The sequence below is a fragment of the Mytilus edulis genome, chromosome 5 (assembly GCF_963676685.1).
Source record: "Mytilus edulis chromosome 5, xbMytEdul2.2, whole genome shotgun sequence".
NCBI classification, from domain to species: Eukaryota; Metazoa; Mollusca; class Bivalvia; order Mytilida; family Mytilidae; genus Mytilus; species Mytilus edulis.
In genome coordinates this window covers 87,392,855-87,418,004 of record NC_092348.1, presented here as the reverse complement: position 1 = coordinate 87,418,004, position 25,150 = coordinate 87,392,855, and the positions used below count along the sequence as shown (strand labels likewise).

The 25,150-nt window shown below is 33.0% G+C and overlaps 33 non-coding genes across 33 annotated transcripts; all 33 read left to right on the top strand.

Annotated features, from left to right (window-relative positions):
• The first annotated feature begins 404 nt into the window (after nucleotides 1–404).
• On the top strand, nucleotides 405–478 carry Trnai-aau (transfer RNA isoleucine (anticodon AAU)). Its single transcript has one exon. It is a non-coding gene; the product is annotated as a tRNA-Ile (tRNA).
• Nucleotides 479–763: 285 nt separating this feature from the next.
• Nucleotides 764–837, top strand: Trnai-aau (transfer RNA isoleucine (anticodon AAU)). The gene has a single exon. It is a non-coding gene; the product is annotated as a tRNA-Ile (tRNA).
• Nucleotides 838–1,109: 272 nt separating this feature from the next.
• Nucleotides 1,110–1,183, top strand: Trnai-aau (transfer RNA isoleucine (anticodon AAU)). The gene has a single exon. It is a non-coding gene; the product is annotated as a tRNA-Ile (tRNA).
• A 285-nt stretch (nucleotides 1,184–1,468) lies between these two features.
• Nucleotides 1,469–1,542, top strand: Trnai-aau (transfer RNA isoleucine (anticodon AAU)). Its single transcript has one exon. It is a non-coding gene; the product is annotated as a tRNA-Ile (tRNA).
• Nucleotides 1,543–1,814: 272 nt separating this feature from the next.
• Nucleotides 1,815–1,888, top strand: Trnai-aau (transfer RNA isoleucine (anticodon AAU)). The gene has a single exon. It is a non-coding gene; the product is annotated as a tRNA-Ile (tRNA).
• Nucleotides 1,889–2,173: 285 nt separating this feature from the next.
• Nucleotides 2,174–2,247, top strand: Trnai-aau (transfer RNA isoleucine (anticodon AAU)). Its single transcript has one exon. It is a non-coding gene; the product is annotated as a tRNA-Ile (tRNA).
• Nucleotides 2,248–2,519: 272 nt separating this feature from the next.
• Nucleotides 2,520–2,593, top strand: Trnai-aau (transfer RNA isoleucine (anticodon AAU)). The gene has a single exon. It is a non-coding gene; the product is annotated as a tRNA-Ile (tRNA).
• A 6,626-nt stretch (nucleotides 2,594–9,219) lies between these two features.
• On the top strand, nucleotides 9,220–9,293 carry Trnai-aau (transfer RNA isoleucine (anticodon AAU)). Its single transcript has one exon. It is a non-coding gene; the product is annotated as a tRNA-Ile (tRNA).
• A 285-nt stretch (nucleotides 9,294–9,578) lies between these two features.
• Trnai-aau (transfer RNA isoleucine (anticodon AAU)) lies at nucleotides 9,579–9,652 on the top strand. The gene has a single exon. It is a non-coding gene; the product is annotated as a tRNA-Ile (tRNA).
• A 272-nt stretch (nucleotides 9,653–9,924) lies between these two features.
• On the top strand, nucleotides 9,925–9,998 carry Trnai-aau (transfer RNA isoleucine (anticodon AAU)). The gene has a single exon. It is a non-coding gene; the product is annotated as a tRNA-Ile (tRNA).
• Nucleotides 9,999–10,283: 285 nt separating this feature from the next.
• Nucleotides 10,284–10,357, top strand: Trnai-aau (transfer RNA isoleucine (anticodon AAU)). The gene has a single exon. It is a non-coding gene; the product is annotated as a tRNA-Ile (tRNA).
• A 272-nt stretch (nucleotides 10,358–10,629) lies between these two features.
• Trnai-aau (transfer RNA isoleucine (anticodon AAU)) lies at nucleotides 10,630–10,703 on the top strand. The gene has a single exon. It is a non-coding gene; the product is annotated as a tRNA-Ile (tRNA).
• Nucleotides 10,704–10,988: 285 nt separating this feature from the next.
• Trnai-aau (transfer RNA isoleucine (anticodon AAU)) lies at nucleotides 10,989–11,062 on the top strand. The gene has a single exon. It is a non-coding gene; the product is annotated as a tRNA-Ile (tRNA).
• A 272-nt stretch (nucleotides 11,063–11,334) lies between these two features.
• On the top strand, nucleotides 11,335–11,408 carry Trnai-aau (transfer RNA isoleucine (anticodon AAU)). Its single transcript has one exon. It is a non-coding gene; the product is annotated as a tRNA-Ile (tRNA).
• A 2,412-nt stretch (nucleotides 11,409–13,820) lies between these two features.
• Trnai-aau (transfer RNA isoleucine (anticodon AAU)) lies at nucleotides 13,821–13,894 on the top strand. Its single transcript has one exon. It is a non-coding gene; the product is annotated as a tRNA-Ile (tRNA).
• A 285-nt stretch (nucleotides 13,895–14,179) lies between these two features.
• On the top strand, nucleotides 14,180–14,253 carry Trnai-aau (transfer RNA isoleucine (anticodon AAU)). Its single transcript has one exon. It is a non-coding gene; the product is annotated as a tRNA-Ile (tRNA).
• A 272-nt stretch (nucleotides 14,254–14,525) lies between these two features.
• Trnai-aau (transfer RNA isoleucine (anticodon AAU)) lies at nucleotides 14,526–14,599 on the top strand. The gene has a single exon. It is a non-coding gene; the product is annotated as a tRNA-Ile (tRNA).
• A 986-nt stretch (nucleotides 14,600–15,585) lies between these two features.
• On the top strand, nucleotides 15,586–15,659 carry Trnai-aau (transfer RNA isoleucine (anticodon AAU)). The gene has a single exon. It is a non-coding gene; the product is annotated as a tRNA-Ile (tRNA).
• A 285-nt stretch (nucleotides 15,660–15,944) lies between these two features.
• Nucleotides 15,945–16,018, top strand: Trnai-aau (transfer RNA isoleucine (anticodon AAU)). Its single transcript has one exon. It is a non-coding gene; the product is annotated as a tRNA-Ile (tRNA).
• Nucleotides 16,019–16,290: 272 nt separating this feature from the next.
• Nucleotides 16,291–16,364, top strand: Trnai-aau (transfer RNA isoleucine (anticodon AAU)). Its single transcript has one exon. It is a non-coding gene; the product is annotated as a tRNA-Ile (tRNA).
• A 285-nt stretch (nucleotides 16,365–16,649) lies between these two features.
• Trnai-aau (transfer RNA isoleucine (anticodon AAU)) lies at nucleotides 16,650–16,723 on the top strand. Its single transcript has one exon. It is a non-coding gene; the product is annotated as a tRNA-Ile (tRNA).
• Nucleotides 16,724–16,995: 272 nt separating this feature from the next.
• Trnai-aau (transfer RNA isoleucine (anticodon AAU)) lies at nucleotides 16,996–17,069 on the top strand. The gene has a single exon. It is a non-coding gene; the product is annotated as a tRNA-Ile (tRNA).
• A 285-nt stretch (nucleotides 17,070–17,354) lies between these two features.
• Trnai-aau (transfer RNA isoleucine (anticodon AAU)) lies at nucleotides 17,355–17,428 on the top strand. The gene has a single exon. It is a non-coding gene; the product is annotated as a tRNA-Ile (tRNA).
• Nucleotides 17,429–17,700: 272 nt separating this feature from the next.
• On the top strand, nucleotides 17,701–17,774 carry Trnai-aau (transfer RNA isoleucine (anticodon AAU)). Its single transcript has one exon. It is a non-coding gene; the product is annotated as a tRNA-Ile (tRNA).
• Nucleotides 17,775–18,059: 285 nt separating this feature from the next.
• Trnai-aau (transfer RNA isoleucine (anticodon AAU)) lies at nucleotides 18,060–18,133 on the top strand. Its single transcript has one exon. It is a non-coding gene; the product is annotated as a tRNA-Ile (tRNA).
• A 272-nt stretch (nucleotides 18,134–18,405) lies between these two features.
• Nucleotides 18,406–18,479, top strand: Trnai-aau (transfer RNA isoleucine (anticodon AAU)). Its single transcript has one exon. It is a non-coding gene; the product is annotated as a tRNA-Ile (tRNA).
• A 285-nt stretch (nucleotides 18,480–18,764) lies between these two features.
• Trnai-aau (transfer RNA isoleucine (anticodon AAU)) lies at nucleotides 18,765–18,838 on the top strand. Its single transcript has one exon. It is a non-coding gene; the product is annotated as a tRNA-Ile (tRNA).
• A 272-nt stretch (nucleotides 18,839–19,110) lies between these two features.
• On the top strand, nucleotides 19,111–19,184 carry Trnai-aau (transfer RNA isoleucine (anticodon AAU)). Its single transcript has one exon. It is a non-coding gene; the product is annotated as a tRNA-Ile (tRNA).
• Nucleotides 19,185–19,469: 285 nt separating this feature from the next.
• Nucleotides 19,470–19,543, top strand: Trnai-aau (transfer RNA isoleucine (anticodon AAU)). The gene has a single exon. It is a non-coding gene; the product is annotated as a tRNA-Ile (tRNA).
• Nucleotides 19,544–20,174: 631 nt separating this feature from the next.
• Trnai-aau (transfer RNA isoleucine (anticodon AAU)) lies at nucleotides 20,175–20,248 on the top strand. Its single transcript has one exon. It is a non-coding gene; the product is annotated as a tRNA-Ile (tRNA).
• A 272-nt stretch (nucleotides 20,249–20,520) lies between these two features.
• On the top strand, nucleotides 20,521–20,594 carry Trnai-aau (transfer RNA isoleucine (anticodon AAU)). Its single transcript has one exon. It is a non-coding gene; the product is annotated as a tRNA-Ile (tRNA).
• Nucleotides 20,595–20,879: 285 nt separating this feature from the next.
• Nucleotides 20,880–20,953, top strand: Trnai-aau (transfer RNA isoleucine (anticodon AAU)). Its single transcript has one exon. It is a non-coding gene; the product is annotated as a tRNA-Ile (tRNA).
• Nucleotides 20,954–23,373: 2,420 nt separating this feature from the next.
• Nucleotides 23,374–23,447, top strand: Trnai-aau (transfer RNA isoleucine (anticodon AAU)). Its single transcript has one exon. It is a non-coding gene; the product is annotated as a tRNA-Ile (tRNA).
• Nucleotides 23,448–25,150: the final 1,703 nt, after the last annotated feature.

The window sequence follows — 25,150 nt, the reverse complement described above, 5'->3', positions numbered from 1 at the left end:
TCTGTACGAATATGATACCCATATATAAGTACATAAAATTTCCCAAATTGTTTCCATCGGCCGGTTAGCTCAGTTGGTTAGAGCGTCGTGCTAATAACGCGAATGTCGTGGGTTCGATCCCCACATTGGCCATGAATTTTTGATAGTCTATAGTATTAAAGCTTTTCGGCTATGTCCGAGATAACAGAAGTTCGTCAAAAGATACTCTTAACGTCAGGAAATGTAAAAAGAAGTGGTAGGTTTAAACTTTTAACCATTTTTTGCACGATTTCCACGCTTTTGACCTTCTCAACTGGAATGCCGTCAAATGAAGTGAACATCCAGCGTTTAGACTTGTGAAAATGACAATTGTTCATGTTGACATGTTTGAATAAATATATAAAATTTCCAAAGTAAGTTTCAAGGGCCGGTTAGCTCAGTTGGTTAGAGCGTCGTGCTAATAACGCGAATGTCGTGGGTTCGATCCCCACATTGGCCATATATTTTTCTAGTTTTTGTCGCCCACTAAACTAGTATAGTAATTCTCAACATGAGAATATAATAATAAATTAAAAGTTCAGTGATGTTTACAATTTCCATGAAATGGACTCACAATGAGAATAGCACAAAATCCAACACTATTTTAGACAAGAAAACGCATTTAGATTCAAAGTACAAATGATTTGAACATATCTAAAGTTTAGATATCCTTTCTTTATATGTAATTCTGTACGAATATGATACCCATATATAAGTACATAAAATGTCCCAAATTGTTTCCATCGGCCGGTTAGCTCAGTTGGTTAGAGCGTCGTGCTAATAACGCGAATGTCGTGGGTTCGATCCCCACATTGGCCATGAATTTTTGATAGTCTATAGTATTAAAGCTTTTCGGCTATGTCCGAGATAACAGAAGTTCGTCAAAAGATACTCTTAACGTCAGGAAATGTAAAAAGAAGTGGTAGGTTTAAACTTTTAACCATTTTTTGCACGATTTCCACGCTTTTGACCTTGTCAACTGGAATGCCGTCAAATGAAGTGAACATCCAGCGTTTAGACTTGTGAAAATGACAATTGTTCATGTTGACATGTTTGAATAAATATATAAAATTTCCAAAGTAAGTTTCAAGGGCCGGTTAGCTCAGTTGGTTAGAGCGTCGTGCTAATAACGCGAATGTCGTGGGTTCGATCCCCACATTGGCCATATATTTTTCTAGTTTTTGTCGCCCACTAAACTAGTATAGTAATTCTCAACATGAGAATATAATAATAAATTAAAAGTTCAGTGATGTTTACAATTTCCATGAAATGGACTCACAATGAGAATAGCACAAAATCCAACACTATTTTAGACAAGAAAACGCATTTAGATTCAAAGTACAAATGATTTGAACATATCTAAAGTTTAGATATCCTTTCTTTATATGTAATTCTGTACGAATATGATACCCATATATAAGTACATAAAATTTCCCAAATTGTTTCCATCGGCCGGTTAGCTCAGTTGGTTAGAGCGTCGTGCTAATAACGCGAATGTCGTGGGTTCGATCCCCACATTGGCCATGAATTTTTGATAGTCTATAGTATTAAAGCTTTTCGGCTATGTCCGAGATAACAGAAGTTCGTCAAAAGATACTCTTAACGTCAGGAAATGTAAAAAGAAGTGGTAGGTTTAAACTTTTAACCATTTTTTGCACGATTTCCACGCTTTTGACCTTGTCAACTGGAATGCCGTCAAATGAAGTGAACATCCAGCGTTTAGACTTGTGAAAATGACAATTGTTCATGTTGATATGTTTGAATAAATATATAAAATTTCCAAAGTAAGTTTCAAGGGCCGGTTAGCTCAGTTGGTTAGAGCGTCGTGCTAATAACGCGAATGTCGTGGGTTCGATCCCCACATTGGCCATATATTTTTCTAGTTTTTGTCGCCCACTAAACTAGTATAGTAATTCTCAACATGAGAATATAATAATAAATTAAAAGTTCAGTGATGTTTACAATTTCCATGAAATGGACTCACAATGAGAATAGCACAAAATCCAACACTATTTTAGACAAGAAAACGCATTTAGATTCAAAGTACAAATGATTTGAACATATCTAAAGTTTAGATATCCTTTCTTTATATGTAATTCTGTACGAATATGATACCCATATATAAGTACATAAAATTTCCCAAATTGTTTCCATCGGCCGGTTAGCTCAGTTGGTTAGAGCGTCGTGCTAATAACGCGAATGTCGTGGGTTCGATCCCCACATTGGCCATGAATTTTTGATAGTCTATAGTATTAAAGCTTTTCGGCTATGTCCGAGATAACAGAAGTTCGTCAAAAGATACTCTTAACGTCAGGAAATGTAAAAAGAAGTGGTAGGTTTAAACTTTTAACCATTTTTTGCACGATTTCCACGCTTTTGACCTTCTCAACTGGAATGCCGTCAAATGAAGTGAACATCCAGCGTTTAGACTTGTGAAAATGACAATTGTTCATGTTGACATGTTTGAATAAATATATAAAATTTCCAAAGTAAGTTTCAAGGGCCGGTTAGCTCAGTTGGTTAGAGCGTCGTGCTAATAACGCGAATGTCGTGGGTTCGATCCCCACATTGGCCATATATTTTTCTAGTTTTTGTCGCCCACTAAACTAGTATAGTAATTCTCAACATGAGAATATAATAATAAATTAAAAGTTCAGTGATGTTTACAATTTCCATGAAATGGACTCACAATGAGAATAGCACAAAATCCAACACTATTTTAGACAAGAAAACGCATTTAGATTCAAAGTACAAATGATTTGAACATATCTAAAGTTTAGATATCCTTTCTTTATATGTAATTCTGTACGAATATGATACCCATATATAAGTACATAAAATTTCCCAAATTGTTTCCATCGGCCGGTTAGCTCAGTTGGTTAGAGCGTCGTGCTGGCGCAGCCCAGGATGGACGTGTCATAATTGCTCCGGTGGACAAATCTGTGTTTCAACAGGATATTATGATTCGATAACAAATGTAAGGATTTATTTATGTTTTATTGACAAAACTGTATCGTATTAAGAAGAAAAACTGTCATTATAAACTGTAGTTCCCCCTATCCCGACGATTTATTCGTGTGGAAAAGGGGGGTCGTTTAGGAGCACTCGAGTGTTTGTTTACAAATTTGGGCTGTGCTTGCTTGTAATTTTCCGGAATTACCGGCGAAATGGAGCAAATAAGTAAAAAATCGAATTTTTCTCAACGGAATGGTAGCCGTGGTACTGGGAATGGATATAATCAAAAGCAAAATTATGTTCGTGATGTAAAGTCGTATCAGAGAGATTGTACTGTGAGAATTGAAGTAATCAATACTGATGTTATTGGTGAAAGAATTGTAATCGAAGATATTGAAACAATCACTGGTTTAAATTCGGTGTTAGCTGTTGTCAAAAATGATGCCATGTCGTATGATATAACATTAGATAGTAAGCAGACTGCTTTCAATCTAGTGCAAGAAGGAATTGATATTGCAAATAATGAATATCAAGTCAGCATGTTACATTCGGATATAACTGTTGTTTCTATTATGAAACTTCCTTCGTTTATTTCGGATGATGATATAAGAAGTAAATTAGTATCAAAAGGGGTGAAAATCGTTTCTCCTATTTACAGACGAGCAATACCTGGAACGCAGGTAGCAGACGGGACAAGATTTATGAGATGCAAATTTCCACAAGGTATGTTCGCTTTGCCATGGACAATACCTTTCAAAATCGGCTCAGATACGAAATATTTTCGGCTGGTACATAACAACCAGATGAAGGTCTGCTCGGAGTGTTTGTCACCGGAGCATATGCGTAAACAGTGTCCGTACTTTGTTTGTCACGGGTGTGGCCAATATGGACATTCAAAGAGACAATGTAAAGCTAGAAAATGTGAATATTGTCATAATTTACCGTTGTTTTGTGTGTGTGGAAGTAGCTCAGATACAAAAAAAGATCAACCTCCGGCACATAAAAAGAAGAAGAACTGTGAAACATGTAATTTCTATTTTTGTATGTGCAAATGTAACATTTGCGGGAAAAAAGAATGTATATGCGCCTGTTTCAAATGTGATAAGTATCCATGTATATGTACCTGCGCTTTTTGTAAAAGTGATCCGTGTGTATGTCCTTGTCAGGACTGTCGTAAATATCCATGTGTGTGTACATGCGACACATGTACAGAAAAAAGCGATCGTTGTACTTGCAAAAAACAGAATGACGAAAATGATCCGGAAATAGTTAACATTACTGGTGAAAATGATGATGAAGATATGTCTGAAGTTTGGTCAGAGGAAGATGTTGCCGATGCTGATCCTAAAACAAATGTTCCAATAGAAGTTAATGTGGTGCAAAATAAACAAAAAAGCCACCCCCAGGAGGAAAACAGAAAGAGAAAGATGGACAGTGATACCGAAAGTAATAATGAGATAACAGACGATGAACTATTGAATCTAGATAACGAGAAAGAGGTTAATGAAAACATCAATTTAGACAAGGATTTTTTTGATGGCAAAAAGTTAAAAATAGCTAGTAATGACGCTCCTCCTGGGGACAATATTGTCACTAGGGTGAGTGAAAATGAAATTGAAATTGAGCTGGGTTGCTCTAATGATGAAAGCACCTTCGTTGGTGACGAAGAAGTCTCCATGGAAGGTGCAAATGAAAATGAGTCTTCTATTTGTTCTGATGGTGAAAATGACACCCCAAATAAATTTGTCAGTGCAAAAATGGCCAAAAAAATTAAGAAAAAACAGAGGAAACTTGAAAGGAGATCTATTGCAAAACCTACTCCTAATTTGACTGGTAAAAATGTAAGAAAGGTGGTTGACAGTAAAAATAAATAAAAATGGATAAGTTTATATGCAAGATTGTTTTTCTTTTTGCAATGGTGGTAATTTGTTCTTTTAATTGTAATGGTTTAAAGAATGTAATTAATTTTGAGAATTTTATAAGTATTATTCATGATAGAAAATTTAGTATGGTATTATTACAAGAAACATTTTGGGATGATGCTTATGTAAATAGTGTTAAACACCTATATGAAGGTGATATATATTGTAGTAACAGTTTACATGGTAGAAGGGGTGTGGCTGTTTTAGTGAATAATTATCTTAAAAATAAGATAAAATGTGTATATAAAGACTCTGATGGCAGATTTATTCATATAACATATGAAGAAGATGGACAATTGTTTAATGTAATTTCATTGTATGCTCCAAATGTTAATGCTGAAAGAGTTATCTTTTTTAACTTTGTTAAACAGTATACTGAAAAGTTAGATAACTTGATAATTGGTGGGGATTTTAATACTTCTCTATCTATGTTAGATAGAGGTGGTAAAAGTAATCATGTTATTGATGAACCATGTAAAAAATTATGTGACTTGATTGAAAATAACAATTTGTATGATGTATGGCGTACTAGAAATAAAAGTTCTAGAATATTTTCATGGAAAAGAATTTGTAATGGAGAATTACAACAAAGTAGAATTGATTATTTCCTTGTAAATAAAAAGTTATCTTCTTATGTTCAGAATGTATATTATAATACTACTAGTTTAAGTGATCATTCGTTTGTAATTATGAGTTTTAACTGTAGTAATATTGAAAGAGGTCCTGGATTGTGGGTCCTCAATAATACATTATTATGTAATGAAGAATATGTAAGGAGAGTAAAAGAAATTATTTCTGATGAAAAAGAAAATGAATTGTATAATAAAGATTTAATGATTTGGTGGGATAATCTTAAATATAAAATAAAGAGATATTCTCAAATTTTTTCTTCTAAAATGGCAAAAGAAAATAGAAGAGATTTTTATAGATTAGAAAGGCAGATCAATTTTTTATGTGAAAAAGCTGCTTGTGGTGTAGATGTTGATGTAGCTAAGTTAGAAAATTTGAAACTTGAGTTGTCAGCATATGAATTAGAAAAATGTAGAGGTGCAGTACTCAGATCAAAAGCTATTTGGGCTGTTGAGTCAGATAAATGTACAAAGTATTTTTTAAATTTGGAGAAATATAAACAAGAGAATAATTCTATAAAAGAATTACTAAATGAAAATAATGAATCAGTTTATGCTACTGAAGGTATTTTAGATTTACAATATAAATTTTATAAAGAATTGTACTCATGTGTAGATACAGATAATGATAAAATGTCAGAATTGTTAGATAGTGTAGATACAAAAATAGATGACAATGATTGTAATTTTTGTGATGCTGATATTTCACATGAAGAAATTTTTAAAGCAATAAATCAAATGTCAAAAAATAAAAGTCCAGGGTCTGATGGACTCACAGTTGAGTTTTACTGTCAATTTTATAATGAACTCAGAAATGTTTTATTTGATTTGTTTAATGTTATTGAAAAAGAAGGGGTTTTAGGCAGATCTATGAAATGTGGAGTGATTAGTCTTATATATAAAAAGAAAGGTGATAAAAAGTCTTTGAAAAATTATAGACCTATTTCATTACTACAGGTTGATTATAAAATATTAGCCAGGATAATGGCAAATAGATTTAAGGTAGTGTTACCTAAGATTGTATCTAATGATCAAACATGCTGTATTATGGGTAGGGATATATCAAATAATATTGCAAATGTAAGAGATATTATAGAACTTATTGAAAAAGATGAACTTGAAGGGTATATAATGAAATTAGATCAGGAAAAAGCATTTGACAGAGTGAGTCATAAATATTTGTTATATGTGTTAAGAAAATATGGATTTGGTGATAGATTTGTAAAATGGATTGAAATATTTTATAATGGTATTAATAGTGCTGTAAAATGTAATGGATTTTTGACAAACTATTTTCATATTAAAAATGGTATTAGACAAGGCTGCCCAATTAGTGCATTGTTATATGTTCTTGCTGCTGAACCTTTACATTGTAGAATTGTTAAAAATGACAAAATCAAAGGTATAAAAGTCCCTAATTGTGATAAAGAGGGATTAATTTATCAGCATGCAGATGATACTACATTATCTTTATGTAATAAGGAATCAATTCCTGAAGTGTTTAAGGAATTTGATTTGTATAGCAAAGCAACAGGTGCTAAAATAAACAGACAAAAGTCAGAGATAATATGTTTAGGTACTGGTACTTTATCTGTAGTAGAAAAAGATCATATTGGTCTTAAAGTTTGTGAAGATTATTTTCAACTGTTAGGAGTTTTTATTGGAAAAAATAGAAAAATGTGTGATGAAATGAATTGGAAAAATAAAATAGTTCAGATAAAATCCCTTCTCAACTTATGGTTATTGAGAAGATTAACTATACATGGCAGGGTTAGTGTAATTAATTCACTGATGTTATCTAGATTTTGGTACGCATTGTTTGTTACTGCATTACCTGAATGGGCTTATATAGATATCAAAAGACTTTGTCTGAATTTTATATGGAAAAATGGATGTCATTTAGTAAAATACAACTGTATAATAGATGATAAAAGTAGAGGTGGTTTAAATGTTGCTGATATCAAATGTAAAATATATGCTTTCAGGCTAAAATTTTTAGGTAGACTGTTAGATGATGAATATCAAGTGTTATGGAAATACACATTTAAATATTTTGTTTCCTCAATTTATGAAATGAAACTTTGTCATAATGTTTTTTATACAGTGATACCAAATTGTGAATTGAAAAAACTTCCTGTTGTTTATCAAGAATTTTTTCATGCATTGAATTGTATAAGGAAAAATATAGAGTTTCCGTTGTCTGTAGAAAATGTTTATGACCAGCCTTTGTTTGTTAATCCAAATATTGTACTTAATAATAGAACAATTGTATGGCACGATTTTATAGGTGCTGGTATTGTTTGTCTCAAAGATATATGCTTTGAAGTAAAAACTGGTTTCTTGCCAGATCATGCTATAGTTGAAATGATTCAAATTGTATATGAAGATGTTAATGTACAATATGTAGTTGATAGATATAGAAATTTGTTGAATGCTATACCTGTAGAATGGAAAAACACAGTGAACTCTGATATTCACAGAATATCTATGCCAAGAACAATAGACATTTCAATTATTTGTAAAAATGTGCATTATGATTTGAAATTATGTAGTACTAAAACATTATATACTATTATGTTGGAAAATATTGTTGAAGAACCTGTTGGTATTGAGTTATGGAAATCAGAATTTGATGTGACTTCTGAAGCATTCAGTAGAATATGGGAATATGTCAATATGTATTGGAAACCTTCTAATTTGGTTGAGTTAGACTTTAAGGTGTTACATAACTGTATTTTTACTAATGTAAAACTTCAAAAGATAGGCTTAGTTGATGATAATATCTGTAAAGTATGTTGCAGTGAAAAAGAAGACATCCTGCATATATTTATGAATTGTGATAAACTTGAAGATTTTCATAATTATTTGTCATCTTTATTGGTTAGAATATTTGAAAACTGTGACTCAGATAAGATAAGTTTAGTAAGAAGTGAAGAACTATTGATTTTCGGATTGCGATGGCATATGAAAGGTGTAAATGATTCTTTTCTTAATTTTTTTATGTCTGTTGCCAGATATTGTATCTTCAGAAGGAGAAACTTGTTAAATAGTGGTTATTCTAATGTAAATTTGATTAAATTATTTCAATATACATTAAAACATTATGTAACATATATGTATGTCTATCTTTGTCAAAGTCATAATATGAGTCATATATTTCAAAAAAAGTTTGTAATGGATAACCCGTTGTTAGAAGAAACAGACAATGTTCTAGTCTTTAAATTGTAATAATTATTGTGTAACTGAAATGTGAATTGATAGTATTGTGAATACAAAGTATAGTATATAATGAGAACAATCAAGGACAATTGATTTTATATTTTGTTTTATTTGTATTATATGATGTTTGATTTTAATAAAGATAAAAAAAAGAGCGTCGTGCTAATAACGCGAATGTCGTGGGTTCGATCCCCACATTGGCCATGAATTTTTGATAGTCTATAGTATTAAAGCTTTTCGGCTATGTCCGAGATAACAGAAGTTCGTCAAAAGATACTCTTAACGTCAGGAAATGTAAAAAGAAGTGGTAGGTTTAAACTTTTAACCATTTTTTGCACGATTTCCACGCTTTTGACCTTGTCAACTGGAATGCCGTCAAATGAAGTGAACATCCAGCGTTTAGACTTGTGAAAATGACAATTGTTCATGTTGACATGTTTTAATAAATATATAAAATTTCCAAAGTAAGTTTCAAGGGCCGGTTAGCTCAGTTGGTTAGAGCGTCGTGCTAATAACGCGAATGTCGTGGGTTCGATCCCCACATTGGCCATATATTTTTCTAGTTTTTGTCGCCCACTAAACTAGTATAGTAATTCTCAACATGAGAATATAATAATAAATTAAAAGTTCAGTGATGTTTACAATTTCCATGAAATGGACTCACAATGAGAATAGCACAAAATCCAACACTATTTTAGACAAGAAAACGCATTTAGATTCAAAGTACAAATGATTTGAACATATCTAAAGTTTAGATATCCTTTCTTTATATGTAATTCTGTACGAATATGATACCCATATATAAGTACATAAAATTTCCCAAATTGTTTCCATCGGCCGGTTAGCTCAGTTGGTTAGAGCGTCGTGCTAATAACGCGAATGTCGTGGGTTCGATCCCCACATTGGCCATGAATTTTTGATAGTCTATAGTATTAAAGCTTTTCGGCTATGTCCGAGATAACAGAAGTTCGTCAAAAGATACTCTTAACGTCAGGAAATGTAAAAAGAAGTGGTAGGTTTAAACTTTTAACCATTTTTTGCACGATTTCCACGCTTTTGACCTTGTCAACTGGAATGCCGTCAAATGAAGTGAACATCCAGCGTTTAGACTTGTGAAAATGACAATTGTTCATGTTGACATGTTTGAATAAATATATAAAATTTCCAAAGTAAGTTTCAAGGGCCGGTTAGCTCAGTTGGTTAGAGCGTCGTGCTAATAACGCGAATGTCGTGGGTTCGATCCCCACATTGGCCATATATTTTTCTAGTTTTTGTCGCCCACTAAACTAGTATAGTAATTCTCAACATGAGAATATAATAATAAATTAAAAGTTCAGTGATGTTTACAATTTCCATGAAATGGACTCACAATGAGAATAGCACAAAATCCAACACTATTTTAGACAAGAAAACGCATTTAGATTCAAAGTACAAATGATTTGAACATATCTAAAGTTTAGATATCCTTTCTTTATATGTAATTCTGTACGAATATGATACCCATATATAAGTACATAAAATGTCCCAAATTGTTTCCATCGGCCGGTTAGCTCAGTTGGTTAGAGCGTCGTGCTAATAACGCGAATGTCGTGGGTTCGATCCCCACATTGGCCATGAATTTTTGATAGTCTATAGTATTAAAGCTTTTCGGCTATGTCCGAGATAACAGAAGTTCGTCAAAAGATACTCTTAACGTCAGGAAATGTAAAAAGAAGTGGTAGGTTTAAACTTTTAACCATTTTTTGCACGATTTCCACGCTTTTGACCTTGTCAACTGGAATGCCGTCAAATGAAGTGAACATCCAGCGTTTAGACTTGTGAAAATGACAATTGTTCATGTTGACATGTTTGAATAAATATATAAAATTTCCAAAGTAAGTTTCAAGGGCCGGTTAGCTCAGTTGGTTAGAGCGTCGTGCTAATAACGCGAATGTCGTGGGTTCGATCCCCACATTGGCCATATATTTTTCTAGTTTTTGTCGCCCACTAAACTAGTATAGTAATTCTCAACATGAGAATATAATAATAAATTAAAAGTTCAGTGATGTTTACAATTTCCATGAAATGGACTCACAATGAGAATAGCACAAAATCCAACACTATTTTAGACAAGAAAACGCATTTAGATTCAAAGTACAAATGATTTGAACATATCTAATGTTTAGATATCCTTTCTTTATATGTAATTCTGTACGAATATGATACCCATATATAAGTACATAAAATGTCCCAAATTGTTTCCATCGGCCGGTTAGCTCAGTTGGTTAGAGCGTCGTGCTAATAACGCGAATGTCGTGGGTTCGATCCCCACATTGGCCATGAATTTTTGATAGTCTATAGTATTAAAGCTTTTCGGCTATGTCCGAGATAACAGAAGTTCGTCAAAAGATACTCTTAACGTCAGGAAATGTAAAAAGAAGTGGTAGGTTTAAACTTTTAACCATTTTTTGCACGATTTCCACGCTTTTGACCTTGTCAACTGGAATGCCGTCAAATGAAGTGAACATCCAGCGTTTAGACTTGTGAAAATGACAATTGTTCATGTTGACATGTTTGAATAAATATATAAAATTTCCAAAGTAAGTTTCAAGGGCCGGTTAGCTCAGTTGGTTAGAGCGTCGTGCTAATAACGCGAATGTCGTGGGTTCGATCCCCACATTGGCCATATATTTTTCTAGTTTTTGTCGCCCACTAAACTAGTATAGTAATTCTCAACATGAGAATATAATAATAGATTAAAAGTTCAGTGATGTTTACAATTTCCATGAAATGGACTCACAATGAGAATAGCACAAAATCCAACACTATTTTAGACAAGAAAACGCATTTAGATTCAAAGTACAAATGATTTGAACATATCTAAAGTTTAGATATCCTTTCTTTATATGTAATTCTGTACGAATATGATACCCATATATAAGTACATAAAATGTCCCAAATTGTTTCCATCGGCCGGTTAGCTCAGTTGGTTAGAGCGTCGTGCTAATAACGCGAAAAAAGTCGAGTGGACCTTTTCATGACAAGACGGTGTTTTTGTGTACAGTGAGAATATTGCTCTATAATAAGTTATTGCTCGGATTACCAAGCTGAAATATGGAATATTAACATTCTTACTTGTTTTAGTAGTAAGTTTTTTTCATTGATATTGGAAAAACCGTCTTTATTAACTGTTTTAAATATTGTAAATACTGTTGGATTGAAAGAGGCTACCTGAGGGTGAATTTCATTATTGTTTTGAATTATATATACAATGGAGAGACTTCCATCTTTATTGATGAGTAATATAGAAAGTGCATGCGAACAATTTCGTAATATTTCTTTTACTGTTCATGGTGAAAATGACAGAGCTCGTATATCAATAGTTTTTACGAATCAAGATAACAATAAAACTAAAAGGAAATCAAAGTCTACCGTTAATCGTGACCAAAAACGGATGAAAGAATATAACAATGATAATGTAAATATTTCTAACATTGAGAATCATGCAGATGTGATTTGTTCAGATACATGTAGTTCATCTGAAAATAATCATATACCGAGTGAAAAGGTATCGACGAATACCTCCGATGTGATGGATTTTGACGATAACCCGTGTGAGGCCTCCGCTTCTACAGGTAACATTGATAATATAGAAAGTCTTAATATAGAACTGTCAATAGATACAGGTAATGAATTGCCTATGTCACCAACCTGTTTACCGAGTAAAATTATAAACAATGGAAATAAAAGTAAACAAATAGTATCTGTTGATATAATTGAAAAGAATAAGTGTGCCGTAGATGAAGATAATTTATTATCAAAATGTATAATGAGTAAAGCGAATAACAGTGATATTGTATCTACTCCATCAACATGTGATAAAGTGAAAGAACATAATAAAAACATACAAGATAGTAAATATATTCATAAAATTGTTTTAAAACAAAACCGAAGTGGTATGGACATATTAATTGGAAAAACGCAAAGAGGACGTCTTGTATTATTTCATATGGACCATAAAGAGTTTGAAGTTCTCCTTCGCGGTGAACGAGATTATCGTACATTTAACAAAGTGGTAACCGACGATTTTAAAGATGTAAGAACAACAAAACTGATGACTGATACAGTGCGTCAAGGAATATTAGAGATGGAAAAACTTGTGAAAAATAAAAAACTGTAACAGTTTATTTTTTGAGTATTTTATAATTTCTTTTTGTAGTGAGAATCGTGTATGTTTCTGTGAGAAAATGGGGGGAAATGCTTTTGCTGAATAATGATAATTATATTGTGATGTTGTTTGCTTGTCTTATTATTGCTGATAATTGACTTCATATTTAATACTTTTGATTTTATTTGCGTTGTGGAATGGATACCAGCCCTTTGCGATTTTTTTTTTTTTTTTTTTTTTTTCGATTGTATCATTGTTCGTCATATATTCGACAATAAGACTGTAGAAACAATTAACTCTTTAATTTTTTCATTGTATTCTGTGTAAGCTTTTTATTATTTTGAATGTATGAGCTGAATGTTAGATTAGAAAGAGATTGAATATGATATATAAATTGATATATATAGATAAATATGAGTATACAAAAGTTGATAATCAGACAATCATGTTCGTGACAAATATTTCACGCAATATATAATTAATGTTTCAAATATGATTCATTTCAGAGAAAAGACAATAACTAATGACAATGTTTTTACTTTTGTGTAATTCAAACTGTGATATGTATATATGAATTGTGAATATAATAAAGATAAAAAAAAAAAAGAGCGTCGTGCTAATAACGCGAATGTCGTGGGTTCGATCCCCACATTGGCCATGAATTTTTGATAGTCTATAGTATTAAAGCTTTTCGGCTATGTCCGAGATAACAGAAGTTCGTCAAAAGATACTCTTAACGTCAGGAAATGTAAAAAGAAGTGGTAGGTTTAAACTTTTAACCATTTTTTGCACGATTTCCACGCTTTTGACCTTGTCAACTGGAATGCCGTCAAATGAAGTGAACATCCAGCGTTTAGACTTGTGAAAATGACAATTGTTCATGTTGACATGTTTGAATAAATATATAAAATTTCCAAAGTAAGTTTCAAGGGCCGGTTAGCTCAGTTGGTTAGAGCGTCGTGCTAATAACGCGAATGTCGTGGGTTCGATCCCCACATTGGCCATATATTTTTCTAGTTTTTGTCGCCCACTAAACTAGTATAGTAATTCTCAACATGAGAATATAATAATAAATTAAAAGTTCAGTGATATTTACAATTTCCATGAAATGGACTCACAATGAGAATAGCACAAAATCCAACACTATTTTAGACAAGAAAACGCATTTAGATTCAAAGTACAAATGATTTGAACATATCTAAAGTTTAGATATCCTTTCTTTATATGTAATTCTGTACGAATATGATACCCATATATAAGTACATAAAATTTCCCAAATTGTTTCCATCGGCCGGTTAGCTCAGTTGGTTAGAGCGTCGTGCTAATAACGCGAATGTCGTGGGTTCGATCCCCACATTGGCCATGAATTTTTGATAGTCTATAGTATTAAAGCTTTTCGGCTATGTCCGAGATAACAGAAGTTCGTCAAAAGATACTCTTAACGTCAGGAAATGTAAAAAGAAGTGGTAGGTTTAAACTTTTAACCATTTTTTGCACGATTTCCACGCTTTTGACCTTGTCAACTGGAATGCCGTCAAATGAAGTGAACATCCAGCGTTTAGACTTGTGAAAATGACAATTGTTCATGTTGACATGTTTGAATAAATATATAAAATTTCCAAAGTAAGTTTCAAGGGCCGGTTAGCTCAGTTGGTTAGAGCGTCGTGCTAATAACGCGAATGTCGTGGGTTCGATCCCCACATTGGCCATATATTTTTCTAGTTTTTGTCGCCCACTAAACTAGTATAGTAATTCTCAACATGAGAATATAATAATAAATTAAAAGTTCAGTGATGTTTACAATTTCCATGAAATGGACTCACAATGAGAATAGCACAAAATCCAACACTATTTTAGACAAGAAAACGCATTTAGATTCAAAGTACAAATGATTTGAACATATCTAAAGTTTAGATATCCTTTCTTTATATGTAATTCTGTACGAATATGATACCCATATATAAGTACATAAAATTTCCCAAATTGTTTCCATCGGCCGGTTAGCTCAGTTGGTTAGAGCGTCGTGCTAATTTTGTTGAATAGTGGTTATTCTAATGTAAATTTGATTAAGTTATTTCAATATACATTAAAACATTATGTAACATATATGTATGTCTATCTCTGTCGATGTCATAATATGAGTCATATATTTCAAAAAAAGTTTGTAATGGATAACCCGTTGTTAGAAGAAACAGACAATGTTCTAGTCTTTAAATTGTAATAATTGTGTACCTGAAATGTAAATTAACAGTATTGTGAATACAAAGTATAGTATATAGTATATATTGATAACAATCAAGGACAATTGATTTTATATTTTGTTTTATTTGTATTATATGATGTTTGATTTTAATAAAGATAAAAAAAAAAAGAGCGTCGTGCTAATAACGCGAATGTCGTGGGTTCGATCCCCACATTGGCCATGAATTTTTGATAGTCTATAGTATTAAAGCTTTTCGGCTATGTCCGAGATAACAGAAGTTCGTCAAAAGATACTCTTAACGTCAGGAAATGTAAAAAGAAGTGGTAGGTTTAAACTTTTAACCATTTTTTGCACGATTTCCACGCTTTTGACCTTGTCAACTGGAATGCCGTCAAATGAAGTGAACATCCAGCGTTTAGACTTGTGAAAATGACAATTGTTCATGTTGACATGTTTGAATAAATATATAAAATTTCCAAAGTAAGTTTCAAGGGCCGGTTAGCTCAGTTGGTTAGAGCGTCGTGCTAATAACGCGAATGTCGTGGGTTCGATCCCCACATTGGCCATATATTTTTCTAGTTTTTGTCGCCCACCAAACTAGTATAGTAATTCTCAACATGAGAATATAATAATAAATTAAAAGTTCAGTGATGTTTACAATTTCCATGAAATGGACTCACAATGAGAATAGCACAAAATCCAACACTATTTTAGACAAGAAAACGCATTTAGATTCAAAGTACAAATGATTTGAACATATCTAAAGTTTAGATATCCTTTCTTTATATGTAATTCTGTACGAATATGATACCCATATATAAGTACATAAAATTTCCCAAATTGTTTCCATCGGCCGGTTAGCTCAGTTGGTTAGAGCGTCGTGCTAATAACGCGAATGTCGTGGGTTCGATCCCCACATTGGCCATGAATTTTTGATAGTCTATAGTATTAAAGCTTTTCGGCTATGTCCGAGATAACAGAAGTTCGTCAAAAGATACTCTTAACGTCAGGAAATGTAAAAAGAAGTGGTAGGTTTAAACTTTTAACCATTTTTTGCACGATTTCCACGCTTTTGACCTTGTCAACTGGAATGCCGTCAAATGAAGTGAACATCCAGCGTTTAGACTTGTGAAAATGACAATTGTTCATGTTGATATGTTTGAATAAATATATAAAATTTCCAAAGTAAGTTTCAAGGGCCGGTTAGCTCAGTTGGTTAGAGCGTCGTGCTAATAACGCGAATGTCGTGGGTTCGATCCCCACATTGGCCATATATTTTTCTAGTTTTTGTCGCCCACTAAACTAGTATAGTAATTCTCAACATGAGAATATAATAATAAATTAAAAGTTCAGTGATGTTTACAATTTCCATGAAATGGACTCACAATGAGAATAGCACAAAATCCAACACTATTTTAGACAAGAAAACGCATTTAGATTCAAAGTACAAATGATTTGAACATATCTAAAGTTTAGATATCCTTTCTTTATATGTAATTCTGTACGAATATGATACCCATATATAAGTACATAAAATTTCCCAAATTGTTTCCATCGGCCGGTTAGCTCAGTTGGTTAGAGCGTCGTGCTAATAACGCGAATGTCGTGGGTTCGATCCCCACATTGGCCATGAATTTTTGATAGTCTATAGTATTAAAGCTTTTCGGCTATGTCCGAGATAACAGAAGTTCGTCAAAAGATACTCTTAACGTCAGGAAATGTAAAAAGAAGTGGTAGGTTTAAACTTTTAACCATTTTTTGCACGATTTCCACGCTTTTGACCTTGTCAACTGGAATGCCGTCAAATGAAGTGAACATCCAGCGTTTAGACTTGTGAAAATGACAATTGTTCATGTTGACATGTTTGAATAAATATATAAAATTTCCAAAGTAAGTTTCAAGGGCCGGTTAGCTCAGTTGGTTAGAGCGTCGTGCTAATAACGCGAATGTCGTGGGTTCGATCCCCACATTGGCCATATATTTTTCTAGTTTTTGTCGCCCACTAAACTAGTATAGTAATTCTCAACATGAGAATATAATAATAAATTAAAAGTTCAGTGATGTTTACAATTTCCATGAAATGGACTCACAATGAGAATAGCACAAAATCCAACACTATTTTAGACAAGAAAACGCATTTAGATTCAAAGTACAAATGATTTGAACATATCTAAAGTTTAGATATCCTTTCTTTATATGTAATTCTGTACGAATATGATACCCATATATAAGTACATAAAATTTCCCAAATTGTTTCCATCGGCCGGTTAGCTCAGTTGGTTAGAGCGTCGTGCTAATAACGCGAATGTCGTGGGTTCGATCCCCACATTGGCCATGAATTTTTGATAGTCTATAGTATTAAAGCTTTTCGGCTATGTCCGAGATAACAGAAGTTCGTCAAAAGATACTCTTAACGTCAGGAAATGTAAAAAGAAGTGGTAGGTTTAAACTTTTAACCATTTTTTGCACGATTTCCACGCTTTTGACCTTGTCAACTGGAATGCCGTCAAATGAAGTGAACATCCAGCGTTTAGACTTGTGAAAATGACAAGTGTTCATGTTGATATGTTTGAATAAATATATAAAATTTCCAAAGTAAGTTTCAAGGGCCGGTTAGCTCAGTTGGTTAGAGCGTCGTGCTAATAACGCGAATGTCGTGGGTTCGATCCCCACATTGGCCATATATTTTTCTAGTTTTTGTCGCCCACTAAACTAGTATAGTAATTCTCAACATGAGAATATAATAATAAATTAAAAGTTCAGTGATGTTTACAATTTCCATGAAATGGACTCACAATGAGAATAGCACAAAATCCAACACTATTTTAGACAAGAAAACGCATTTAGATTCAAAGTACAAATGATTTGAACATATCTAAAGTTTAGATATCCTTTCTTTATATGTAATTCTGTACGAATATGATACCCATATATAAGTACATAAAATTTCCCAAATCGTTTCCATCGGCCGGTTAGCTCAGTTGGTTAGAGCGTCGTGCTAATAACGCGAATGTCGTGGGTTCGATCCCCACATTGGCCATGAATTTTTGATAGTCTATAGTATTAAAGCTTTTCGGCTATGTCCGAGATAACAGAAGTTCGTCAAAAGATACTCTTAACGTCAGGAAATGTAAAAAGAAGTGGTAGGTTTAAACTTTTAACCATTTTTTGCACGATTTCCACGCTTTTGACCTTGTCAACTGGAATGCCGTCAAATGAAGTGAACATCCAGCGTTTAGACTTGTGAAAATGACAATTGTTCATGTTGATATGTTTGAATAAATATATAAAATTTCCAAAGTAAGTTTCAAGGGCCGGTTAGCTCAGTTGGTTAGAGCGTCGTGCTAATAACGCGAATGTCGTGGGTTCGATCCCCACATTGGCCATATATTTTTCTAGTTTTTGTCGCCCACTAAACTAGTATAGTAATTCTCAACATGAGAATATAATAATAAATTAAAAGTTCAGTGATGTTTACAATTTCCATGAAATGGACTCACAATGAGAATAGCACAAAATCCAACACTATTTTAGACAAGAAAACGCATTTAGATTCAAAGTACAAATGATTTGAACATATCTAAAGTTTAGATATCCTTTCTTTATATGTAATTCTGTACGAATATGATACCCATATATAAGTACATAAAATTTCCCAAATTGTTTCCATCGGCCGGTTAGCTCAGTTGGTTAGAGCGTCGTGCTAATAACGCGAATGTCGTGGGTTCGATCCCCACATTGGCCATGAATTTTTGATAGTCTATAGTATTAAAGCTTTTCGGCTATGTCCGAGATAACAGAAGTTCGTCAAAAGATACTCTTAACGTCAGGAAATGTAAAAAGAAGTGGTAGGTTTAAACTTTTAACCATTTTTTGCACGATTTCCACGCTTTTGACCTTGTCAACTGGAATGCCGTCAAATGAAGTGAACATCCAGCGTTTAGACTTGTGAAAATGACAATTGTTCATGTTGATATGTTTGAATAAATATATAAAATTTCCAAAGTAAGTTTCAAGGGCCGGTTAGCTCAGTTGGTTAGAGCGTCGTGCTAATAACGCGAATGTCGTGGGTTCGATCCCCACATTGGCCATATATTTTTCTAGTTTTTGTCGCCCACTAAACTAGTATAGTAATTCTCAACATGAGAATATAATAATAAACTAAAAGTTCAGTGATGTTTACAATTTCCATGAAATGGACTCACAATGAGAATAGCACAAAATCCAACACTATTTTAGACAAGAAAACGCATTTAGATTCAAAGTACAAATGATTTGAACATATCTAAAGTTTAGATATCCTTTCTTTATATGTAATTCTGTACGAATATGATACCCATATATAAGTACATAAAATTTCCCAAATTGTTTCCATCGGCCGGTTAGCTCAGTTGGTTAGAGCGTCGTGCTAATAACGCGAATGTCGTGGGTTCGATCCCCACATTGGCCATGAATTTTTGATAGTCTATAGTATTAAAGCTTTTCGGCTATGTCCGAGATAACAGAAGTTCGTCAAAAGATACTCTTAACGTCAGGAAATGTAAAAAGAAGTGGTAGGTTTAAACTTTTAACCATTTTTTGCACGATTTCCACGCTTTTGACCTTGTCAACTGGAATGCCGTCAAATGAAGTGAACATCCAGCGTTTAGACTTGTGAAAATGACAATTGTTCATGTTGATATGTTTGAATAAATATATAAAATTTCCAAAGTAAGTTTCAAGGGCCGGTTAGCTCAGTTGGTTAGAGCGTCGTGCTAATAACGCAAATGTCGTGGGTTCGATCCCCACATTGGCCATATATTTTTCTAGTTTTTGTCGCCCACCAAACTAGTATAGTAATTCTCAACATGAGAATATAATAATAAATTAAAAGTTCAGTGATGTTTACAATTTCCATGAAATGGACTCACAATGAGAATAGCACAAAATCCAACACTATTTTAGACAAGAAAACGCATTTAGATTCAAAGTACAAATGATTTGAACATATCTAAAGTTTAGATATCCTTTCTTTATATGTAATTCTGTACGAATATGATACCCATATATAAGTACATAAAATTTCCCAAATTGTTTCCATCGGCCGGTTAGCTCAGTTGGTTAGAGCGTCGTGCTAATAACGCGAATGTCGTGGGTTCGATCCCCACATTGGCCATGAATTTTTGATAGTCTATAGTATTAAAGCTTTTCGGCTATGTCCGAGATAACAGAAGTTCGTCAAAAGATACTCTTAACGTCAGGAAATGTAAAAAGAAGTGGTAGGTTTAAACTTTTAACCATTTTTTGCACGATTTCCACGCTTTTGACCTTGTCAACTGGAATGCCGTCAAATGAAGTGAACATCCAGCGTTTAGACTTGTGAAAATGACAATTGTTCATGTTGATATGTTTGAATAAATATATAAAATTTCCAAAGTAAGTTTCAAGGGCCGGTTAGCTCAGTTGGTTAGAGCGTCGTGCTAATAACGCGAATGTCGTGGGTTCGATCCCCACATTGGCCATATATTTTTCTAGTTTTTGTCGCCCACTAAACTAGTATAGTAATTCTCAACATGAGAATATAATAATAAATTAAAAGTTCAGTGATGTTTACAATTTCCATGAAATGGACTCACAATGAGAATAGCACAAAATCCAACACTATTTTAGACAAGAAAACGCATTTAGATTCAAAGTACAAATGATTTGAACATATCTAAAGTTTAGATATCCTTTCTTTATATGTAATTCTGTACGAATATGATACCCATATATAAGTACATAAAATTTCCCAAATTGTTTCCATCGGCCGGTTAGCTCAGTTGGTTAGAGCGTCGTGCTAATAACGCGAATGTCGTGGGTTCGATCCCCACATTGGCCATGAATTTTTGATAGTCTATAGTATTAAAGCTTTTCGGCTATGTCCGAGATAACAGAAGTTCGTCAAAAGATACTCTTAACGTCAGGAAATGTAAAAAGAAGTGGTAGGTTTAAACTTTTAACCATTTTTTGCACGATTTCCACGCTTTTGACCTTGTCAACTGGAATGCCGTCAAATGAAGTGAACATCCAGCGTTTAGACTTGTGAAAATGACAATTGTTCATGTTGATATGTTTGAATAAATATATAAAATTTCCAAAGTAAGTTTCAAGGGCCGGTTAGCTCAGTTGGTTAGAGCGTCGTGCTAATGAAAAAAAAGTCGAGTGGACCTTTGTATGACAGGACGTTGTTTTTGTGTACAGTGAAAATATTACTTTATTATAAGTTATTGCTCGGATTACCAAGCTAAAATATGGATTATTAACATTCTAACTTGTTTTAGAAGTAAGTTCTTTTCATTGATATTGAAAAAACCGTCTTTATTAACTGTTTGAAATGTGGTAAATATTGTTGGATTGAAAGAGGCTACCCGAGGGTGAATTGTATAACTGTTTTTAACTATATTTATAATGGAAAGACTCCCGGCGTTATTAACGAGTACTATAAAAAACGCATGTAGACAATTTCGTCATATATCATTTACTGTGCATGGTGAGAATGACAGAGCCCGTGTATCTATAGTTTTTACAAATCAAGATAGTAATAAGACTAAAAGAAAATCAAATTCTACTGTCAATCGTGATAAAAAACGGATGAAAGAATATAATACTGATGATGCAAACAGTTCTATTAGTGAGAACCATAAAGATGTGATTTGTTCAGATCGTTCATCTGAAATTAGTCAAATACCGAGTGAAGAGGTATCGACAAATACCCTAGATATAATGGACATTGACGATAACCCGTCTATGGCCTCTACTACTTCAGGTAACATTGAAGTTATAGAGAGTCCAAATATAGAACTGTCAATCGATACAGGTAATGAATTGTCTTTGCCACCAACCTGTTTAAAGGGTAAACATGTAAACAATGTGGAAAAATGTAAACAAAGAATAACTGTTGATAGAATTGAAAAGAATAAGTGTACCGTAGAAGGAGACAATTTAGTAACAAAATGTACAATTAGTAAAAAGAATAATAGCGATATTGTATCCACTACGTCACCAGGTGCACAATCATGTGATAAAGTGAAAGAACATAATAGAAAAGTACCAGAAAGTGGAATTATAAGGAAAATTGTTTTTAAAAAAAGCCGGAGCGGTATGGACATGTTGATTGGAAAAACGGAAAGAGGACGTCTGGTATTGTTTCATATGAGTGGTAAAAATTTTGAACTTCTCCTTCCCGGGGAACATGAGTACTCTAGATATAACAAAGTGCTAACCGAGGATTTTGAAGATGTACGAACAACACCATTTATGAATGATGAAGTGAATGAAGGTATATTGAAGATGGAAAAAGTTGTGAAAATGAAAAGACTGTAATTTTTTTATTGATATTTTGTAATTTGTTTTTGTAGAGAGAAAGTGGGTATGTTTCTGTGAGAAAATGTGAGAAAAAGCTTTTGCTGAACGATGATAATTATACTGTGATGTTGTTTGCTTGTCTTATAATTGCTGATAATTGCCTTAATTTTAATACTTTCGATTTTATTTGCGTTGTGGAATGGAGACCAGCCCTGTGCGAACTATTATTTCGATTGTAACATTTTATGTCATATTTCGGGCAATAAGACTGTACAAACATCTAACTCTTTTGATTTTTCATTGTATTCTGTGTAAGCTTTAAATAGTTGTGAATGTATGAGATGAGTGGAAGATTAGATAGAGATTGAATATAAGTATAGGGATATGATATTTTTCTATAATAATGATATGTATATGTATATAAATATGAGTATCAAAAGTAAATAATCAGACAATTATGTTCGTGACAAATATTTCACGCTATATAGATAATGTTTGAAATGTGATTCGTTTCAGAGAAAGGACAATAACTAATGGCAATGTTTTCATTTTTGTGTAACTAAAACTGTGATATGTATATATGAATTGTGGATTATAATAAAGATAAAAAAAAAAAAGAGCGTCGTGCTTATAACGCGAATGTCGTGGGTTCGATCCCCACATTGGCCATATATTTTTCTAGTTTTTGTCGCCCACTAAACTAGTATAGTAATTCTCAACATGAGAATATAATAATAAATTAAAAGTTCAGTGATGTTTACAATTTCCATGAAATGGACTCACAATGAGAATAGCACAAAATCCAACACTATTTTAGACAAGAAAACGCATTTAGATTCAAAGTACAAATGATTTGAACATATCTAAAGTTTAGATATCCTTTCTTTATATGTAATTCTGTAAGAATATGATTCCCATATATAAGTACATAAAATTTCCCAAATTGTTTCCATCGGCCGGTTAGCTCAGTTGGTTAGAGCGTCGTGCTAATAACGCGAATGTCGTGGGTTCGATCCCCACATTGGCCATGAATTTTTGATAGTCTACAGTATTAAAGCTTTTCGGCTATATCCGAGATAACAGAAGTTCGTCAAAAGATACTCTTAACGTCAGGAAATGTAAAAAGAAGTGGTAGGTTTAAACTTTTAACCATTTTTTGCACGATTTCCACGCTTTTGACCTTGTCAACTGGAATGCCGTCAAATGAAGTGAACATCCAGCGTTTAGACTTGTGAAAATGACAATTGTTCATGTTGATATGTTTGAATAAATATATAAAATTTCCAAAGTAAGTTTCAAGGGCCGGTTAGCTCAGTTGGTTAGAGCGTCGTGCTAATGAAAAAAAAGTCGAGTGGACCTTTGTATGACAGGACGTTGTTTTTGTGTACAGTGAAAATATTACTTTATTATAAGTTATTGCTCGGATTACCAAGCTAAAATATGGATTATTAACATTCTAACTTGTTTTAGAAGTAAGTTCTTTTCATTGATATTGAAAAAACCGTCTTTATTAACTGTTTGAAATGTGGTAAATATTGTTGGATTGAAAGAGGCTACCCGAGGGTGAATTGTATAACTGTTTTTAACTATATTTATAATGGAAAGACTCCCGGCGTTATTAACGAGTACTATAAAAAACGCATGTAGACAATTTCGTCATATATCATTTACTGTGCATGGTGAGAATGACAGAGCCCGTGTATCTATAGTTTTTACAAATCAAGATAGTAATAAGACTAAAAGAAAATCAAATTCTACTGTCAATCGTGATAAAAAACGGATGAAAGAATATAATACTGATGATGCAAACAGTTCTATTAGTGAGAACCATAAAGATGTGATTTGTTCAGATCGTTCATCTGAAATTAGTCAAATACCGAGTGAAGAGGTATCGACAAATACCCTAGATATAATGGACATTGACGATAACCCGTCTATGGCCTCTACTACTTCAGGTAACATTGAAGTTATAGAGAGTCCAAATATAGAACTGTCAATCGATACAGGTAATGAATTGTCTTTGCCACCAACCTGTTTAAAGGGTAAACATGTAAACAATGTGGAAAAATGTAAACAAAGAATAACTGTTGATAGAATTGAAAAGAATAAGTGTACCGTAGAAGGAGACAATTTAGTAACAAAATGTACAATTAGTAAAAAGAATAATAGCGATATTGTATTCACTACGTCACCAGGTGCACAATCATGTGATAAAGTGAAAGAACATAATAGAAAAGTACCAGAAAGTGGAATTATAAGGAAAATTGTTTTTAAAAAAAGCCGGAGCGGTATGGACATGTTGATTGGAAAAACGGAAAGAGGACGTCTGGTATTGTTTCATATGAGTGGTAAAAATTTTGAACTTCTCCTTCCCGGGGAACATGAGTACTCTAGATATAAAAAAGTGCTAACCGAGGATTTTGAAGATGTAGAAACAACACCATTTATGAATGATGAAGTGAATGAAGGTATATTGAAGATGGAAAAAGTTGTGAAAATGAAAAGACTGTAATTTTTTTATTGATATTTTGTAATTTGTTTTTGTAGAGAGAAAGTGGGTATGTTTCTGTGAGAAAATGTGAGAAAAAGCTTTTGCTGAACGATGATAATTATACTGTGATGTTGTTTGCTTGTCTTATAATTGCTGATAATTGCCTTAATTTTAATACTTTCGATTTTATTTGCGTTGTGGAATGGAGACCAGCCCTGTGCGAACTATTATTTCGATTGT